Genomic DNA, 21,844 nt, shown 5'->3' with positions numbered 1-21,844 from the left:
GTGGCATGCTTGAAGAGGACGTGGAAGCTCTGCACCCCTTCCCAGTACCTTGCCCTGGGCATCTCCACCATCTGGCTGTCCCTGGGTATATATCCTTTTATAATGAACTAGTAATCTAGAAAGTAGAATCTTTCTCTGAGTTTTGTGAACTACTCTAGCAAATTAATCAAACCTGGGGAAAAGGTCTTAGGGATCTTTGATTTACAATCAGTCAGGTGGAAGCAAGGATGACAACCTTGGTTTGTGACTGGCATCTGAAGCAGGGGCCGGGGGAGGGGGTGGTGAGCAGTCTTGTAGGCCTGAGCCTTTAAACAAGGGATTCTGATGCTATCTCTGGGTAAATACTGTCAGAATTGAACTGAATTATAGGTCACCCAGCTGGTCTTGGAGAATTGCTTGATGTCTAGGAAATCTCTCCCTCCACACACTGGAAATCAGTCTCAGAACACCAAAAGAGGGCCCAACGTCAAAAGTGGTCATTTGCCCTGTTTTCCCACATCCCAGGGCACCCTAGAACCCTGGTCAACTGGTTACTTGTCAGTGCACTCAAATTCCCACAGTAGCCAAGGATAGGGTGGTTTTTTTTCATTGATATGATTTTAATGTATTGATGGTTAAACTGAAGCAGCACTAAGCAATTCAATACTTTGTAGGACCACACAGTAGCAAGGGCCAGGCTCCCAATAACCCGATAATTATGCTGTGAAGTGTCATGCCTCATAAAATAACAGTTAGGGACAAGTAATTTCAAATGTGGATATAGAACAATCTCATTATTAATGAATATTCTGAAAGGAAAGCTGATTTCTAAAGAAATTGGTTCCGTTTTAAAAATAATATGTCATATACAATCAGCACCACACCATTTAGCTTGTGTGCGTGTGTGAAAATCAATAAAGGGAAACCCCACTGCAATGGAGTCAGGACAGTCTGCATGGCAGCTCTCACACTCCACCGCTTGTCCTCAATTGCAAATTCAACAGGAAGACACAGACTTTGCACATGGATACTGCTTTACTCTCCCAGCAGGAAGAAGAAAGGCTTTTTTCATGCCCGCTCCCGGCCCCTCCCACCACAGTCACCAGCCAACTCAGCCACTACACTTCTAGTTCCCAGTTTACACCAATGGACTTTTTGTTTAAAAAAGGCTTCCCAACTCCACGCTTTCATTTATAAAAGAGCATTTGTCTCCTTTGTTCTTTGGGTTGCCAATGGTTTTGCCACAGCTTGCCTGTCCTGGATTTCAATTCTCTGATATTCACAAATAAATCCATCTTTTGTTAGTAAAATACTGAAAGTTTGTTGGGATTTTTTTTTTTTAAGATTTTACTTATCTGTTCTAGAGAGGGAGAGAGAGTGCACGCATGCACAAGTGGGGAGAGGGGGAGAGGGAAAGGAAGAGAATCTCAAGCTGACCTTCCACTGAGCACACAGCCAAATATGGGGCTCCATCTCATGACCTGAGTCAAATCCAAGAGTCGGATACTTAACCGACCGAGCCAGCCAGGCACCTCTGGAAGTTTTATTTTTAAGGTTAACATCACTCAGTGGCCTGTATGGGGATTCAGGGAGGTCCCTCAACAACTCTGAGACTAATGAGCAAAGGGGCCAGTACCCACAGAACCCATTGAGCTCACTGCTCTCTCACCAACCTGGGGTTTAAAGGTAGGTTTTCTCTTGGATTTTGAGTTCCACATTTTGTGTTTGATCTCTCCAGGCTTTATTCAGGATCTGTTTTAAGGCCTCAGTTTGTGTTTTTCCCTCTGAGAGTACTCATTTGTCCTTAATTCCAGCTCCTTTTCAGAATCCAACTGTTTGTGATGGAAATGTGCAGCCCTAGGGGCGCCTGGGTTGCTTAGGTGACTGACTCCTGATTTCAGCTCAGGTCATGATCTCATGGGTCATGAGATCAAGACCCACACTGGGCTCCACACTCAGCAGGGAATCTGCTTAAAGATTCTCTCTCTCCACCCTTCCTTTCACAATCTCTATCTCTCTCTTTCTCTCTTTTGCTCTTACTCTCTCTAAAATAAATAAATATTTTTTAAAAAGAAGAAGAAGAAATGTGCAGGCCTTCAAATCTGAGTCCTGTTTGGAACTGGACTGTTCTATTGAACTGTGCTAGTCTTCAGTCTGACTCCTTTTTGGAACCAGACAGTTCCTGGTGGAACTGTGCCAGCTTTCAGTCTGATTGCTTTGGAACCAAGCTATTCCTCCTGGAACTGTGCTGGCCTTTGGTCTGATTCCTTCCAGGACAGGCTATTTCAAAAATGCTTTGAGGGTGCATCTCCCTACTGGGACTCTGGCTGCTTTTATGCTTAAGACCTATGGTCCTTCCACATGCACATTTATAAATAAATGGACTGCCTTAGCCAAAAGTAATTCAGAACTTCAGTGGCCATTCTGTGGAACTTTCAATCTCCCCAAACTTGTTTTTCTTAAAATTAAAAGAAAGTCATGGCTCCTTAAAAGAACAAGGAAAAAAAAGAAAAAACCTGAAGGTATCCTAGAAGGTACCTTGAGGCTTCCAGATGGTTTCAGGATTCTGGGTTGGTGTCTTTGCAAAGTCCTATGTCTAAATTAACTAAGGTAAATAACTGAAAGAAGTCAAAATCTCTTCTGAGGCTTCTTTTTCCCCTCCCCCAGCTTCTCAGTCCACAGACACGTGGCAGCCACTTTGTGTCAGTCCCCGCCTCTGGTGCCATTTTCCTCTATTCTCTCTGCTGATTTTTCCTTTTCCTTCAAATCTTTCCCCTACTCCTTCCTCTTCTGAGTCAGTTAAAACCTGCTTTTTTAAAATTAAATCTTCTGAGAACCTAAATAATCCTCAAGTTTCTTATGTTCCCCAGGCTAAAGTCAAATTATGAGCCATAGTTACAGTGTTTCTTCTTTCTTTCTTCTTTCTTTCTTTCTTTCTTTCTTTCTTTCTTTCTTTCTTTCTTTCTTTCTTTTTAAAGAGGTGAGAATAAGTGACCTTTTTTTTAAGATTTTATTTATTTATTCATGAGAGATGAAAGAGAGGCAGAGACATAGGCAGAAGAAGTCTCCCTGTAGGGAGCTCAATGTGGGACTGGATTCTAGGAGCCCCAGAATCACAACCTGCGTAGAAGGCAGATGCTCAACCACTGAGCCACTCTGGTGCCCACTGTGTTTCTTAAAGAGACTGAGGACCCCCATAAGTTTGGTGAAGAATTTAACATAGTTATTTAAACTTACCAACCTGGTTTCTCAGGCTTATATTATATTAATAAGTTCACACACTTGTTGGTGAGGTTCAGGCCAAACATCGGGTCAAACTAGCCAGAAGGGAATATCCCAAAAGGAATTTACAGAAACAAAGCCCTAATTTTTGGTAAGATGCTAGAAAACGCACCGGAAATCTCTATCAAGCAATAATAATAGCTTTTCCTGAGCCTGTTGATTGGAATGAAATTCAGGCTAGCACACAAAAGCCTGATGAATCTGCTCATGATTATTACAATCAACTCCAAATTATCTTTTAAGAATATTCTGGTCTTCCTTGAATGTTGAATCCATCTGGTAGCATAGAATTTTATGTTTATTAACAGGCTTAACCTGTGTCTTTCCCTTTTAGTTAAAAGGACTGGGATGGAATGGAAAATTATGTCCACTCTAAATTTAATTAATTAAACCCAGTTAACGTGTACCCTACATGAGTCACCTAGAGGAAAAACTGTTAAAATTTTTGATGTTCAATTCCAGCAAATGAAAGCCCCTAAACAAAATCAGAAATCTAGTTTCTGCTATTATTGTAATGAACCAGGACATTGGGGGAAAAAAGATGGTTAGAAATTTAAGCACACCAAGTGCCTTCAGCCTTCTAGGCAACTTTTACAGTGTCCTCCTAATTCCCAATGACAGGACTTCAGGGAACTACAGGAGCTCTTCCCATTCCTCCCTGTTGGTTGGCTCAGATAAACCATATTCCAGGCTGGGAATGAATCCCTCTCCCTCCTTGTTGACCCTGGACCTACACCCTCTGTATTTAACCCCACTGCTGTAAAGCAGTCCCTGCATCAGAGTACTAAAGTTTTTGAACAATAGTGAGGGTCTTTAAAAAGCCTCAACAGATTCCTGTCCTTAAGCCTATTCTATTTTGTCTAGGCCCTTTGAGAAATACACACCCTTTTTCGTTAGTTCCCCTGCCCCTATTCATTTATTGTGCCAAGATCTCTTAGTAAACATGCCAGAATTTCTCCCAAAAGGAGGAAGCAATTCTAGAATTTGACAGTAGTAACCAAAATAGCCAACAAAGGGAAATAAGTGACCCTTCAGCATCTTTTCTATGCTCTGATTCTGATGACACTACAGCTGAGTCTGGGGATACTCATCCTTTGTTCCTATTGGTTCAGCTACCATCCCCTCTGTGGGCAAAATCCTCAGTAGATATTAGCAGAATTCACAGTACACCTACCAGCAAGATTCAAACAGATTCCTCAAAATCTCTTCCCATAATAAATTGATGCCCTTCAGGGCACCAAGCCCATAATAGAAGATTGCAAGGCTCAGGGCCTTATTATCTCCTCTACTGATCCCTGGAACACCTCTATTTATAAATAAACACCTATGAGGAAGCCCAATAGCCAAGGATGGTGGTTTGTCCAGGACCCCTAGGCAATAAATAACATTATTATCCCTTAGCACCGTGTTGTTTTTAACCCTCAGATGCTACTGACTTTCCCACTGAAGGCAATTTTTTTCACTATAATTAATATATGTAGTGCATTTTTAATATTCCAGTTGATAATGATAGCCAATATCTTTTTGCTTTCACTTGGGAAGAACGAAAATGCATCTGGACAGTAATGCCTCAGGGATATACAGAGAGTCCTTCTTACTTTTCACAAACCTTAAAGGCTGATTTGGATGGTAAAAGTTTTCTGCAGCCTCTACCTTGTTACAATATGTAGATGATTTCCTTCTCTTCTCCCCTTCTCAAACCTGTTCACAGAAAGATAGCATCCACCTGTTAAAACTTTTGGCCTGAAGGGACATAAAACCTTTTATGAGCAATTTGCTTAAACTCAGGTTCAATATTTAGGGCACTTGATCTCTGAACAAAGACTGGATTTGGACCCAGGTAGACTTCATGGAATCCTGAATTTCCCCAAATCTAAAACTAAGCACCAATTACGAGGCTTTCTTAGACTGACAGGCTACTGTCAAAATTGGATTCCAAACTTTCCTCTTATGACTCAGCCTTTACATGCCTTATTAAAAAACAAAAAACTTAACCCTATTTTTTGGAAAGAGGGGGATGATGTAGCCTGTGAGACTTTTAAGAAAAGCCTAACAAAGCCCCTTGCCCTGAGACATTCTAATTATCAACTTCCCTTTTCCCTCTTTGTATGCAAAGGAAAGGAAATGCCCTTGGAGTACTCACCCAAAAACATGGAAACCATCATCTGTCCATAGGGTACTCTAACCAACAACCAGACCCTGTAGAATGGGGATAGCCCCCTTGTCCCAGAGCCCTTCCTGCCACTTTTAGTTAGGGCCACTGAAGAAATAATCACAGGGGCCCCTTTAACCATCTTGTACCCCATGCAATAGAAGCCCTCCCAAATTCTCATCGCACTGAACACTTTACAGTCAGTTGCCCCACATTCTAGGAAATCCTTCTTTTAATTCCTCATATAACTCTTTCTCATTGCCACCCTTCTCCCCTCCTTCATTGATGAAACCCCTCATAGCTGATTAAGATTGACAGGTCAACTTTTGACTCCTTGTGACAATTTACAGGAAACTCCTCTAACCAACGCAGATTTGTCATGATTTACTGATGGTTCTTAGCATAAAAAATGGTAAGTGTCAGAATGGGTATGCTATTGCAACTCCTCCTGAAGTCATTGGGACAGCACCATTACCTCTGGCTGCTTCAGCCCAATAGACTGAGTTATATGCCCTTACTCGCTTCTACCTTAGCCATGGGTAAAACCCCAAATACTTACATGGATAGTCTGTATACCTTTGAGGTAGCTTGTGATTTGGGAACGTTATGGAAACAACAAGGTTTCCTTACTTCCAATGGGGATAAGATTAAAAGTGGCTCCTGTGTCCAAAATTTATTAAGTCCCATACTTTTGCCAATAGTTCTAGCTACTATTAAGATTCCGTGACATTCCAAAGTTGACTTCCTGGAGGCCAAAGGAAACCACCTTACTGATATTTCTGCCAAAACTACTGCTCAGAAGATTGATGGACAGACCTCTGTCATATTCCAAAGGGATGTTCTCCCAAATAACAATTTGGAAAAATTGACCAGAGATGCCTAATAATTGGCCCCAGAAAAGGAGAAACAATATTGGAAATCTAGTAATTGTTGGCTCATAAAAAGAGAGATCTTTGTTTTATACCAAACAAGCTAGTCCTACCAAAAATTCTAAAAGTTCCACTATGTACAACTGTAAATGCATTAAACCATTGGTCTATTGACAAAATGATAGCATTCATGGACCAGTATTGATGGCGAAAGGTTAATAAGGCGACAAAAAGTGGCTACTTCACTTGCCCCAGCTGTCTGAAGTATATAATCAAGAAAAACCTGTTAATGTTTGTACAAATGGATTTCATCCAACTTCCCCCTCTCACGGATAAACATGTTTTAGTCATGGTCTGTATGTTTTCTCACTGGACCAAAGCTTTCTCTTGTAGACAAGCCATTGCTGCTTCTATTAGAAAAGATTATCCCTACCTGGGGAACCCCTCTCAGACTTCATAGTAATTGGGGAACCCATTTTATTAGTCAGGTGCTTTTGACAATTTTGTGCTATTTGGTCAGTTTTATGACACTTTCATTGTGCATATCATCCTCAATCCTCAGGGTTAGTCAAACACAATAGTGGCACTACTGAGACTCAACTGGCAAAATTTGTGACATTCTCCAAATACTTTGGCCCCACATTGTTGGTTCTTCTAAATCTCAGATCCACCCTCTTGGGAACTCAAAGATTCACCCTTTGAGACAGTCATAGAATATCTAAAGCATTTATATGGCCCCTGCCTCCTCGACCCCCAGTTGATAAAAGGAGATATACTTCAATAATATAAAGTCTAATAGTTTCTATTAAAAATAGCCATGATTTGGTAGAACAATCTTTTTACAATGCATTCCCAGGAGACAATTGCCTTAAGCATCTCACCTTACAACCTGGAGATTTCATCTGTTGGAAAGGACACCTCCAGAATGACCTCACTGGAATGACCCTTATCAAGAACTGCAAACCAACCCATGTTGCCCCCAAACTCCAGGAAATAGACTCTTAGATTCACATGACACATTTAAAGAAGGCACCATACCCTGACTGAACCTGCACACAATCTGGTGACCTGAAAGTAAAGATTTCCCAGAATTGAAGCGGATGACATCTGGTGAGACAGCTTTCCCAAGATGTCTGGACCAGGCTTGTATATCTTTTTCTCACTATTGCTTTTTCTCTCTATGAGAAAACAATGTCCCTGTCTGCATTTCTCAAGCCCTTGCAAAAGGGGGAAACTTCCTCTTCTTTTGATTTTGAACTTTCAGAAACAGGTCTCATTACAATTGCAGGACAAGTCAACTTTCACTTGTTTTTTCTAAAGCATTAGAAGGTTCAGTATTCATAAAAGTCCATTTTTTCAAAAATTTAAACTATTAGCTGATACTGGATTCTTATTCAAATTCATGATCTCTGAATTTACAACTTTACAGATTATATTATTGGATAACATTTGTTTTCAAAACAATTCTTTTGAGATCACAATGTTTTTCTTTACTACATCTGTTAGAAGTTTTGCTATTCTTGCAAAAAGTTCATTAACTATTGCTTCATGTTTATATTTGCACTGTAACTTCCCAAATGTGTCTGGTTATTTCATTCAGTGCACTCTCGCAGTATTCCACTACTTTACTTCGCAGCCACTTTAAGAGGGTTTGCAAGTGGCATACCTGACCCCAAGTTTGCCTTTACAAGAAGAAATCTTTCTTCCCTAAGTCCAATAGGTATTTTCAGTGGGCTACTTTCAGATGTAGGGTCCTGGCTCAGAACCAACAAGATCCATCCACATTGTCCCAGTTTAGAATTGTCATGTTACTTTCAACTCTGTACTCTTTCATCTCTTGTAAAAAGGATGTACCCAACAAGGTGATGTTGGCTAGACACTCAAAACCTCTAGAAGATGTAGACTTCAAATGGGAAGTGCCTGAGAGTTCTCTCTCTTATAGCCTTCCTTGTTACTCTGATGTGCCCTGAAGTGGTTTCCAATGACTATGAATGAGGACATAACTACCAGAAAAGGTCCTTTCTGACACTAAACCACTAAACCACTAAATATTAAAAACCTGACTATTGATCAGCAGTGCTTTCAAAGGAAGATCTTGATGTAAAGGGGGAAATGCGAAAATTAATAAAAGGCAGCCTCTCTAAACTAGAGTCAGGTAGTTTGGCAGAGGGAGCTCTCATCCTCTACCGCTTGTCTCAATTACAGATCCAACAGGAAGACAGACTTTGTGCACAGACACTGCTCCGCCATCCCAGTAAAAAAAAGAAAGGATTTTCTCACGTCTCCTACAGCCCGACCAATGAGAGACAGTCACAACTCAGCCAATGAAAAGCCACTATACTTCCAGCTCCCAGTGTACTCCAATGGACTTTTGCTCTTTTGGGGGCTGGGGGGAGATTTTCTCTTTATTACAGCCTTCCCAGCTTCCCACTTTCCTTTATAGAGGGTTCTTCCCCTTCGTTTTCTGGACTTGCCAATCGTTTTTTCAGTAGCTTGCCGGTCCCAGATTGAAATTCGCTGCTGTTCCCAAATAAACTTCTCTTTCGCTGGTAAAAAAAAATAAAAATAAAAATGGAAGTTTTGTCTTCAAGGTTAATAGGTGTGACTTTGGGTAAATTAACTTTCTCTAACTCAGTTTGCTCATGGTAAAATGTGGGAAAGAATTGGCAATTTGTTGGTGGAGTGTTAAATTAGATTGAAATAGCTAAGGTGCTTGTCACGATACAAGCCAAAACACTATATCTGTATTTATATTTTACAATTACATAAACATAAATTATATTATAATTGTATTTTTATTATAATTATTATGACTGGCTCATAAAGAAAAATCCGTGTAGTTTGTTTAAGTGATGTAATTAAACTTTGGGACCACAACAGACGGACAATAATTTCTCTATTCAGGTGAGCATCTTATCTGTTCTTTCAAGGACCAAAGAGTTAATCTGAAACATTCAGGGTTATTTTCAGGAGCTTCCAAGGGCTAAGGAGCAGTAGGACCCCCCATTAAGAGTTTCCCCTGTTATTCAAAAGTAGAGCATTCTTATGAAACCTTTTGTAAGCCGAAATGCCATAAAGTGAAGAAACAATTACCATTAGTTTATATGGGAAATAGTTCAAGCATTCCCAGATCCAAAAAAATAACTTCTCATAGACTTTTCTGATACCTTAGAACACACCTTGCTAATGGATGCACAAAGTAGGGATAAAGCACAGATGCTCCCAGACACAATTCAAAGCTATGACGGCTTGATGCTAAGACGTTGACCTTTCAAAAAGCAGAGTATACCATACAGAGTTTTGTTTTTTCTAAACTAGAATTCCCCCTCCCTTAGTATAGGTCACCTTGATAACCTTTATATGTATCTAAATTCTGTATGTCCTCTCTTTTTTTTTGTCATCCAACTCCCAGATGCATATTTTATGTTTTCTCAGGCAACTTAATATAATTTCACTCAGCACTTAACAATTAATTTTTTCTCTTAATCTTTATATGTAATACCTAGAGTATATCTCCAAGTCTTCCACATTATTTTTATTTTATAGCAAGGAACCTTCTGATAATGAATGTATGAGCTATGCTTATAGCAGTGCCCAGCACGTTTTCAATGAATGTTGGCATTAGTGTGGCTGAGCCAACAATAGCTAGCTAATATTTATTGAGAACTAATTCTGTGCCAGGCACTGTTAGCCAAAGGCTTTTTTGTTGGGCTGGATTATCCAGGATCAATGTATTTACCAGGACATCTTTAAACCATTTAATTGGTATTCAAATTGATGGTCCAGATTCTTTCTTCTTCACAAAAACAGGTGTGGGATCGTGCACAGGACGCAGAGATGTTCCTGTAGAGGATATACTTTAGAAAAGCTCCTGCAATCTCATTATTCCCAGCAGTCTCACACATAAAATTTTTGATAGCTGACAATTTAACACATCCAACCAGAAACAAATCATCATCATTAAGCATCACTGATAGGCCATCCACTAAGCAGATGTGTGAGAATTTGTGTTGTAATTACCTATGGAAGAGTTGCCAGCAGCTATTGCCCCAGAAAATTTTTTCAAGCACACTGGAGTATTTTATATCTATTGTCTAATATGCCAGGAATCAAAGGTACTTTAGCAGCAGTATTAGCAATCCAACTATCTGTAATAACCTCGTTGGTGCCCTGAGTTTCAAATCAGTACCTTTCCCAATTACCCTTAAGTCCTAAAATTTCACTGTTCATTGTTGGTTGCAACCATATTTCTGATCCACCAAAACTTGAGAGTGGATATTAAATAGCCCACCTCCCTGCCTCTATTGGTAGCACAGCTCCCCATTAAGAATAGCAATAAAAGCCCTGTACTTGTACTGCCCATGTGTGCAGAATCCTTCATACTGAAATCTTGGAATGGAATATACTATATTAATTCATCCAATGGCAAGTACACAAATCCCTCTCAACATTTCCTGCATTTCTATTATTCCCCATAACACTAGCTGGGCACTGATTAGGGGTGAAGTGTTGAATTGCTGGACTTTCCCCTGTACCCAATCATTTGTACCCTACTTATTCTTGGTCCCACTCTCTCATGCTCAGATGATCTCAATTCCTATTTCACTGAATGGAGCTACTTTTTAAAAAATTGCTCCAATTTTATCAAGATATAATTGACAGTTAACATTGTATTAGTTTTAGGTACACAACATGATGATTTAATATATGCATATACTGCAAAAGGATGACCCAGTTAGTTTAGTAAATATCCATCAACTCACACAGTTGTACAGTTTTTCTTGTGATGAGAACTTTTAAGATCTACTCTCTTAGCAACTTTCAAATACATAATACAATGTTATTAACTATAGTCACCATGCTGTATATTATATCCCCAGAATATATTTCTCTCATAACTGGAAGTTTGTACTTTTTGACCACCTTCACCCACTTCACCCATCAATCCGTTCTCTGTTTCTCTGAATTTGGTATTTTAGATTCAACATAAAAGTGAGCTCATGCAGTATTTATTTATCTGATTTATTTCACCTTAGCATAATGCCCTCAAGATCCATCCACATTGTCCCAAATGATAAGATTTCATTCTTTTTTTATGGTATAGAAGAACTCATCCTTTTTTACATGGTGATATATCTAATATATATATCACCTATCCGTTAATCCATCAATGGACACTTAGGTGGTTTCTGTATCTTGGTTACGTGATGGTTACCTGATACCAAGAGGAGCCTGATGTGGGACTTGATCCCAGGACCCCCAGGATCATGACCTGAGCCAAAGGCAGATGCTCAACCACTGACCCACCCAGGTGCCCCTTTTTGGTCTTTTCAATAATAGCCATTCTACCAGGTGTGAGGTGATATCTCATCGTGGTTTTGAATTGCATCTCCCTGATGATTAGGAATGCTAAGCACCTTTGATGTACTTGTTGACCATTTGTATATCTGAGTAGAGCTAATTTAATTCCTCCTCCCATCTACCCTCATTTCTCTGTACCCCACCATCTGTGGAATTACTTTCCCATATGGGTTTTTCCCAAGATGCTTGTGCCCTACCACAACCCCAGAAGGATGAGTTACAGAGCAACTGCCATGTTGATATTGCAAAAAGAAAGTGTTGAAGGCAGAGAGCGCAACCTTCTAGTCAGAAAGTAAAGGGCATCTCATACCTATCCTGCCTTTTTCATCTTGCCAAAATGTCCCTGCTACTACTGCGGGAGATCCTCCAATATGGCGACCCAGCCCTGCCTCAGGAATTTGTAATAGATAAATATTATTTTTGTGATGTTCGACATTTGTCTATCAGGTAGACATTCTGGGTCTATTACAAAGCTATTTGGCTTTTTTTCTTTGTTATTGCTAAGGATTTTATTGTCTTGGTTTGTGCTAATTTAAATTTTCCTTTCCTTTCTTCTTCCTTTATTATCAATCCCTTTCTGTTCAAGCTTTTTTATTTTCTTTTTAAAATATTTTCCCTTAATCCTCTTTGTTAAAGTACTAATACTGAAAAGCATTCTGAATTCCTTATCTTGTACTTAAGCTTCAAACCCATCAACTTTTATGTTTTTCACATTTTTATAGCATGTTTTTCCATTTTTAGTCTTTTATTCTCTTGATGTTTTATCTTTTACTTTGATGCATTTACTCTTTCACCTTGTTGACCTTGTTGGTTTAAGTTATTGTATCTTTTATCTTAAATCTTCTTTATCTCGTTACTTTTTAATTCTTCATTTTTATTTTTAAAATTTTATTCATAGTCTGCTAACTTTATTTTTTAACTTCAATCTGACTTTGGCTTCTTTGTGTGTGTGCACACTCCGCTCAATTTCTTTCAATGATTCTGTCTGTTCTTCTATTTCCTTTATCTTAAATTTACTTAATTCATCTTTCATGACTATTTTAAGTCTTGAGCTTTTATCTGTATTGGCTTTATTCTCTTATTAAAACATTTATTCTATTCTTTTTCTCTCAACTTTCTCTTACCAAGTCTCAATGTTTTTATTTTAATGTTCTCTTAGACTTCTACTCTGCTTTTACCATTTTCCTTAAGTTTTCTCTTCTTTTTTTCTTCTCTTACATTTTTATTTATTTTATGACTTGGTTTAAAATCACCAGCAGGAGCAGTAGTGAGAGAAAAACCCCACCTCCCTCAGGCAGGAATTAGAAAGCTTCTCCCCCAGGGAATCCTCCCTGCCACTGCCCCCCCCAGACCCCCTATCTCATGGATCCCCCAGCCCCTTTAAGGAGCCTTGAGAGACCATCCTCTAACTCTCTCCAAGACTAACATTTTCTTTTTGTTTTTTAAGATTTTATTTGTTTATGCACAAGAGACACAGAGAGAGAGGCAGAGACACAGGCAGAGAGAGAAGCAAGCTCCATGCAGGGAGCCCAATGCGGGACTCGATCCGGGAACTCCAGGATCACGCCCTGGGCGGAAGGCAGGCGCTAAACTGCTGAGCCACCTAGGGATCCCCCAGACTAACGCTTTCTGAATGGTTGGGGGTAGGGAGGTAGGCATGATGAGTTTACTCAAGGGCATTGCTTCCTAAGATCAAATGTTATCATATATACATATGATAGCCAACACAATGAGGGAAATGTGAGCAGTTCACATGAGAGAGAGGGGAACATTTTTTACATCAAATGTTATAATATATATTATATATTATATTAAATGTTATCATTTATATATGATATTATGTCATTTATATATATCATTTATATGATATGTTATATGTAATTTGTATATGTCATTTTATATATTTATATATCATTTATATATTATATATGGTAACATATATATAAATGTTATCATATATTTGTGATATATCATATATATCACATATATTTGATATATTCATTGAAAGTATCATCACAGATCTGCAGAATCAACCCTACATCTGCTCAGACACAGGCCACAGAGGTGTTCACCAGTGCCCCTCCGGGACCCCCCCACCCCCACGCAGGTCACCTCGGACCTCTCGCTCTAGCCCACTATTTCTGCAGATAGACTCAGTGCGGGATGGTGGTTGGCAAGCCATGGCCCAAGGAAGGTGGTCCTTAGCTCCACTGGGCCCTGGCGGCCCCTCTGCCGCTTCAGCCTTCTCTGAGATGGGCCCACCTCAAGTGGTTGGGTGCGGTGGGTGGGAGCGGGGGAACAGGGGTCCAGGGAGGGTGGGAGTGCAGCATCGCTCGCCCCTGCCCCAAATGCTGCTTGCAGCACCCCTCTCCCCCTAATACCCATACTTAGCCTCAGCAGGAGCCTGGCCTGTAACTTAAAAAGTGCAACCTCATGCTGCACCCTTAGCTCCAGGAACTCTCCATGGACCTTTTTTTTTTTAAAGATTTATTTTTATTTATTTATGATAGACACACACACACAGAGAGAGAGAGAGGCAGAGACACAGGCAGAGGGAGAAGCAGGCTCCATGCCGGGAGCCCGACGTGGGACTGACTCGACCCCAGGACTCCAGGATCGTGCCCTGGGCCAAAGGCAGGCACTAAACCGCTGAGCCACCCAGAGATCCCCTCCATGGACCTTATTTTTATACAAGATTAATGAAGATGTTTGAAATATATATATGTATGTATATATGTATTTGAAAATTTCGGTTATTTATTCATGAGAGGCAGGCTCCCTGCAGGGAACCCGATGCCAAACTCGATCCCAGGACCCGGGAATCATGACCTGAGCCAAAGGCAGATGCTCGACCACTGAGCCACCCAGGTGCCCCCCACATATATATGTATTTTTTAATTCTTGTTGAGGCTGTCTCAAGCCTCAGCCTATGTTGAGGCATTTTGAGAGAAACAGCCCTATGAAAACAGACACTGGGAGTTGCTAAAGATGGAGAGGATCCTTTTCCTGAGCTCAACATCAAGAATAGGAATAGTGACACTAGTTCCCCTCTCTCTCATATGAACTGCTCACATTGCCCTCATTGTGTTGGCTACTAGAAGTCTTAATGCCAAATGTATGGCCTACCCCAGGCAAGTTCCCAGAACCCAAGGGCAGGCCCTGTGCACACTAACCTCCCACCAATTTCATCCTCCCTTTCGCTCAGCTACAATTTTTTTTTTTTTAAGATTTTATTTATTTGAGAGAGCGAACACGAGCAGGGGGAGGGGGGGAAGCAGACTCCTTGCTGAGCAGGGACCCTGACGTGGGGCTCGATTCCAGGACCCTGGGATCATAACCTGAGCCAAAGGCAGACACTTCACTGGGTGAGCCACCCAGGCACCCCTCAGCTACAGTTTTCTAATCTACTTGTTTTACTCACTTTTGTGCTTTATATGTATTTGAAAGCATCATAAATCCTTTCTAAAACCAAACCACTTTGAGTTAGTACCTGAGTGACCTCAGGCAAGATCTTTGTTCTCTCTGTACTTCATCTTCCTCATCTGCAAAATGGAAATAACTGATGGGTGATTGTGAGAATTAAATGGAGATAATGGACAGGCCTACTTAGCACAGTGCCTCGCGTACACTAAGTGCTTAACAAATTGTAGCTAAAATCAAGAGAGAAGCCTGAGAAAGGACTGGAATAACAAGCTAAATAAAGTGCTATACAAATGGGTTACAACAGACTGTATTTTCTAAAATTGGCAACATTTTCCATTCCACCTGCTCTTCTGTAGTGTGAACTTGCTCCATCATGGGGTGGAGCCTGTATCCCCAACACCTTGAATCTGGGCTGGCCCTGTGATTACTGTGACCAATAAAATACAGCAGAAGTCATTGTGCCCATTCCAGGCACAGCCCTTAACTTTTCCAGAAACTCTGTTTCTTGTCTTTAGGGGACCAGCCACCATTAAAAAGGGCTACAACCCTGAGATCAACAAACTCCAAGAATCCCAAGACATGTGGAGGGGCCCTGTAGTATGAAGCCATGTGGAGAAAGAGAGGCGAGGGAGCCCCTAAGACACCAGATATGAGAGGAAGATGCCATGTTAGGAACAGATCCTCCCAGCCCCTCAGCCACCCAGCTGATACCTTCTGGAACGCCTGACCCAAAAAACTGTGAGCAAAAGGAAAGAGCTGCTTTAGGTCACTAAGTTTTGAGGTGATTTGTTCTACAGTAATAGATAACTGAAATGGAAATGGAAGTTCTTTGTAAAACATATAGAAACTTATTGGGTCCTCAAACCAACACTTTACAGGGAAGTAGAATCAAATTAAACACACTGTTTTAGTTGTATGCTAAAAGTCCACTTCCTAGTAGACAAAGGCCATGTCTAACACATCCACAGAATGTCCTGATAATTCCTAAATTCCAAGTTGGGCATTTTGGTATAAAGGCCATATGTCCAGTATGCAGGATATTTATTCATTCATTCAACAGATCAGTGTTTAGTACTTACTATGTGTCCAGCACTGTACCCCGTTGGAGATATAGCAATGAACATGTCAGATCAAGTCTCTGCTCTCAGCGAGCTGGTACAGATACTTCCCTACGCTGATTACTCTTCATCCCATCCACCAGATCCATTCTCCCTTCTCTGTACCCTGGAGGCCAAGCTCTGTGGTCTGCATTACCTGAGCTTCTCCTCACTCTCTGGCTTTCTCATTAAACGGCAAAGAATTTACTGAAGGGTCTGTTCAGTACATAGGGCTCAGACATTAGAAGGCACTGAAAGATCAAATGGCAGAAGGAGAGAAGGGTCAGGATATTTGCTCCCCCAGTTCCCTCTCTGCTCCATCTCCCTTGGTTCTGTCCCTCAGCCTAAGGCCCAAGGACCAGTTCATATAGAAGGGGCCTCTTCCAGGTCTCCAGATCCCCAGTATCCTTAAACACTGTACCTTCTGTTTGCATTCAGGCCAGAAGATGAGAATTTATTTTCACTTGTACTAATACCTGGGTGCTTCACCATCCCTCTTAGGGTTCCTTGATCCTCCCCTGAACCCTGTCAGAGACCCTTCAGAGACCCTTCAGTACATTCTCTAGTTTTACCACATTGGGTATGCAGTCTGTTACCAGCCAGGATCTTGACCCGGTCTCATTTCAAACTCAACAGGATCTTTACATAGAACACATTTCAAACTTGAATTTATTTATTTATTTATTTATTTATTTATTTATTTATTTATTTATTTATTTATTTTAAAGATTTTATTTATTTATTCGTGACAGAGAGAGAGAGAGAGGCAGAAGGAGAAGCAGGCTACGTGCAGGGAGCCTCACATGGGACTCGATCCTGGGTCTCCAGGATCACGTCCTGGGCTGAAGGCGGTGCTAAACTGCTGGGCCACCGGGGCTGCCTTCAAACTTGAATTTAAATCAGGATGGCCATTGTGGGCTTCCAGAAGTATTGACTACTCTGGTACCAACTTTATACAACTCTAAAATCCAGCATTCAAAGACATCAATGATGAATTCCAATCATTATCGATCATGCATAAAGATAAAAGAGGTCTCATTTCATGCACTAACATCAATTAGTTGGAAGAGGCTGCATAGAACACCGTGTTGAGAACTGCAGGATCATATCAGGGTTCTGCAATGATTAGCTCTGTGATCAATTAGCAATGTCTGCTGTAAGCACAGGATGGGAAGTGACAGTATGTGAAACCCAGAGTTCAGGCCATGATTCTAGTATCACTACTGTACCACTATATGCCATTGGTATCTTCCATAAATACCCTTTTAAACATAATACATAAAGACCCACAATAAGTAAAGCTTCTACTTTGTACATGTCTATTTCCACGAGTCAGAGATTTTTTTTTTGTCACTAGAAGATCAAGGAAGTGAGCAGAACTGAACCCCATGACCTTGCAGTGCTCTGCCTGAATCAAACAAAACTTCAAGGTACAAAGACTATATATCCTCATGAAATCGGTATTTATTTGACTGTTTGGAACTATCACAGTGATTTTTAAAAATTTCTTTAGCAATAGAACTCTTCATTTAAATTAAGCCTCAGGGATCCCTGGGTGGCGCAGCAGTTTGGCGCCTGCCTTTGGCCCAGGGCGCGATCCTGGAGACCCGGGATCGAATCCCACGTCGGGCTCCCGGTGCATGGAGCCTGCTTCTCCCTCTGCCTGTGTCTCTGCCTCTCTCTCTCTCTGTGTGTGACTATCATTAATAAATAAAAATTTAAAAAATAAATAAATAAATAAATTAAGCCTCAACAGAACCCTGAAGAGACAAAGGTAGAGTTGCTCTCATTAAAGACAGAAAAGCCAGAGGCTTCCCTTGTCTGTGACACCCATCGGAAGCATCTGAGCAAATCTCTGAGACCTGGAGGGCACAGCTTGAACACTAAGAGGAACCCTCTTAGGTCCATTGAGGCCTATGTAATTGTAGCAGTAGAATATTTTGATGTATTAACCAATTCTTTTCACCTCCAATTCCCAGTTACCCTGTGAGCCAGCCCCAGTCATGCATTCAGACATGAAGCATGGCTTGCCTCAAGGAGGATTCATGCCATGGAACTGCAGATATAAAAGGTCAAATGCTTAGCATTTGTTTTCAAAAGGCAAGGTCCAAGTTGAATCAGTCTTCCTGATTAATATTAAGCTATCCTACAGCAAAAACCAACCAGAAACATCAGTGACTTGGCACAGGAAAACTTATTTGGGTTGGGTCTTCCTCCTCAATCTTTAGCAACATCATCTAGAACACATGAAAGTCGGTACCACAAAACAAGAAAGAGAATGGGGTCTCCCTTTTAAAATTTAAAATTCTTCAGCCTGTGTGTCTGCTCAGGCAGCCATAACAAAATACCACAGACTGGGTGGCTCAAACAATAGAAATTAATTTTTCACAGGTCTGGAGGCTAGAAGTCCAAAATCAAGTTGTCAGCAGATTTGGCTTTTCCTGGGCTTGTAAAAGGCCACCTTCTTCTTGTATCCTCCTTGTGGTCTTCCCTCTATATATGCACACCGTGGTGTGTCTTCCTCTTCTTATAAGAAGCAGTCGTATTGGATTAGCAGCCCCCTCTTTGATCTCATTTGACCACATTTATCTTTGTAAGGGCCCCATCTCCAAATATAGTCACATTTCTAAGGTCCTGTAGTGTTAAGGCTTCAACATATGAATGGGGTGGGGGCTAGGGATGGAGTTTAGTCCATACGTCCTGGAACCAGTTAAGTACCATTTCCATTCATATTTTCTTGGCTAGAACAAGTCACATGGCCCTACCTGACCATAGGAGAGACTGGAAAGCTTCATCTTCACATGTGCCCAAGAAGTAAAGAAGAGCCAGATGTGAGTGAGCATTAGCAATCTCTTCCTCACAAGAGTAAGACAAAAAGATTTAGGAAAATATATGATTGGGCACAAACACCCATAGGGTGAGTCTTCCCCACCCCTCGCCCCTAGAGTGAATGATGGGGAAGGAGGAGGGACGGGTGACAAAAGGGAAGTGATGTGGGGAATTGATGAAGGGCCTCCATTCGGACAGACATGTGGATGTGCCCCCACATTCCCCTGCATTCAAGCAATAAACACCAGCACCAGAAAAACAAATGGAAACTGCGTTCATGCTCACAGGTGACCCAGACTCCATTCTATTCAAGTAGGCCCTCTTGAATAGGGCAGAGCAGCCATGCTAATCATCCTTTCCTCTACCATGGGGATGATCTATTATTGACACTGGCCAGCATGTTGTCCACTGACCATCCAGAAGGACTGTCGCCCGTGTGCCCCAGACTTAGTATCCAACCGCTCCATCATCTGACTACTGTCTCCACACAACTCACACACAAACTGAGGCCCTCAAAAAACCGAGACACAGAGGGCTGAGATGCTGATGAGGGCAAGGGGCGGGGGAGCCTTCACCCCCCATTCTCCTCACCTGCGGGACTGAATGACACAGCCCAAGATTTTCCCCACTGGCCAGGGCAGAGGTGAATTAACCTCATCTATTTAGTGGCACCAACGGAACGCGTGTCAATACAAGGAGCGCCATAGAGCCATCTACTGGTCACAAGTAAAAAGAGAAGTCACCCGAAAACAATAAACAGGAAAAAAATCAAAATAATCAAATCCAACTTTAATACCTTCATTATAGAAACACGATGGGAAGTGTCATCTCATTCCCTCCAGTGCAAGAAAACATAAGAGACACTCCAAGTTAGACATGCCTTTAATAGATGCGTTTAGGGAATTAGAATTGCAATATCCTAGAAGGTCATCCAGCACACGGTTCTGTGAGGTGCTTTCCAATGCTCTCAGTTCTACCTGTTCAGATTCCCTAAAAATAAGACAGGGATTGGGATCCCTGGGTGGCGCAGCGGTTTGGCGCCTGCCTTTGGCCCAGGGTGCGATCCTGGAGACCCGGGATCGAATCCCACGTCGGGCTCCCGGTGCATGGAGCCTGCTTCTCCCTCTGCCTGTGTCTCTGCCTCTCTCTCTCTCTCTGTGACTATCATAAATAAATAAAAATTAAAAAAAAAATAAGACAGGGATATAAGACAGGGATTCATTTTCTGAAGCCTGAAACCTGCAAGTGTAATTAAGGAAATTGAGATCCTGCAGTTCGGCTGACAAATGACCCCCTGGGCACCCCGCTATTAGGTGCTCCGCGTGCACAATCACACAACCATAGAGCACGCACAATGTCTGAGACGGAGTTTCCTGGGCACCAAGGGTTTTAACAACAACAAAAAGCTCCAGACTTGGGGCAATAAGAGGCTCCCTCAGGCGGATGCCCCCTTTGCAGGGCGATACCTGGAACACCAAGCAGCCGCGCTGCCCCTGGGGAGCTGGGATCTGCTCCACCGACTCCTCGGTCCGCGCGGGCTGCCGCGGTGCCTCTACCGCGGTCTCCGCAGCCTCGCACGAAACCCCGACAGGCTGCGCGGCGGAGGCGCTCCCTGGAAACCCCCGGGTCACGCCGTGGCCTGTGCGCGCACCTGCGGAGCCCAGCGCGGGGCACGGTCCGGCCTGCGGGGAGCGCCGCGTTTGAGCACGTACCGGCTGACCTTCCGCTCAGGGTCGGAAATCGGCTAATCTGTGTCTCAGACTTGCTCCGCAGACGCTGAGCTGATAGAAGCAGTTTAACTAAAAAGACGCCGGACGCCCTCCCCGGACGAAGGGCCCGGAGACGCGCTGCCACCAAGCATCGAGTCCACAGCGCCACCTGCAGCACGATGGGTGCCGCTCATCGGAGCCCTCCGCAGCCGCGTGGGGGAGGAAGAAACATCCCCCCACTTTAGGGGTTCAGGGCGCAAAGTGACCCAGACTTTACACTTGGCAGATATGGGATGCCCGGGTGGCTCAGCGGTTGAGCATCTGCTTTTGGCCCAGGGCGTGATCCCGGAGTCCTGGGATTGAGTCCCACGTCCGGGCTCCCTGCTCCTCCCTCTGCCTGTGTCTCTGCCTCTCTGTGTGTGGGTCTGTCATGAATAAAGAAATAAAATCTTTAAAAAAATTTTTTTAAATAAATTTGGCAGATACTATGTTTACTTAAAGGTGGAAAAAATAGAAAACTCCAATAACGTGGAGGAGTTTGGGCTAATTGGTTATAGGCTTGTCTGTTTGTTTTCTTGCTTACTTTAACAGCAATGAATTCTGACATTGTGATTTTTTTCCCCCTAGGATCTGTTGCAAAAATTTACCAGGAAGTAAAAATCAATCAGAAATAAGCATCAGGGGGATCCCTGGGCAGCTCAGCATTTTAGCACCTGCCTTTGGCCCAGGGCGTGATGCTGGAGACCCGGGATTGAGTCGGGCTCCCTGCACGGGGCCTGCTTCTCCCTCTGCCTATGCCTCTCTCTCTCCCTCTCCGTGTCTTTTCATGAATAAGTAAATAAAATCTTTAAAAAAAAAAAAAAAAGAAAGAAAGAAAGAACCGTCAAAAAAAATGTCAAGAGCAGCTGACATTGAAATCTGATGTGAAACATTCAATAATCATCTGCTATCTCTGAAATTTAGAAAATAAAACCCTAGTAGAAGAGACTCCAGAGTCTTCAAACCTTACAGAAGCTAGATAGAACTGGATGTGATCACAGCTCAGCATTCTGGAAAGAGCTGCTACAGTCAGCTTCCCACTAACTCCTGAAAGCCTAACCATCTTTCCCCTCTTTTGAGTCCATCTTCACTGATTCTTTTCTT

The 21,844-nt window shown here is 42.0% G+C and overlaps 1 long non-coding RNA gene across 12 annotated transcripts in view; it reads right to left on the bottom strand.

The window, feature by feature from the left end:
- The window catches only part of LOC140622624 (uncharacterized), a 177,262-nt gene extending 156,340 nt beyond the window's left edge, over positions 1-20,922 (bottom strand). For 2 of the 12 annotated variants that reach the window (XR_012022312.1, XR_012022317.1), the window contains exon 1: positions 20,705-20,881. This is a non-coding gene — a long non-coding RNA (uncharacterized lncRNA). Of the gene's footprint in view, positions 1-20,643 lie in introns of all 12 variants that reach the window. The other 10 variants (XR_012022319.1, XR_012022318.1, XR_012022321.1 and 7 more) reach the window with 9 other exon arrangements.
- Between the last annotated feature and the right edge of the window lie 922 nt (positions 20,923-21,844).

This window comes from Canis lupus, chromosome 32, assembly GCF_048164855.1.
Source record: "Canis lupus baileyi chromosome 32, mCanLup2.hap1, whole genome shotgun sequence".
Lineage (NCBI taxonomy): Eukaryota > Metazoa > Chordata > Mammalia > Carnivora > Canidae > Canis > Canis lupus.
This window is presented reverse-complemented; position numbering and strand designations above follow the sequence as displayed.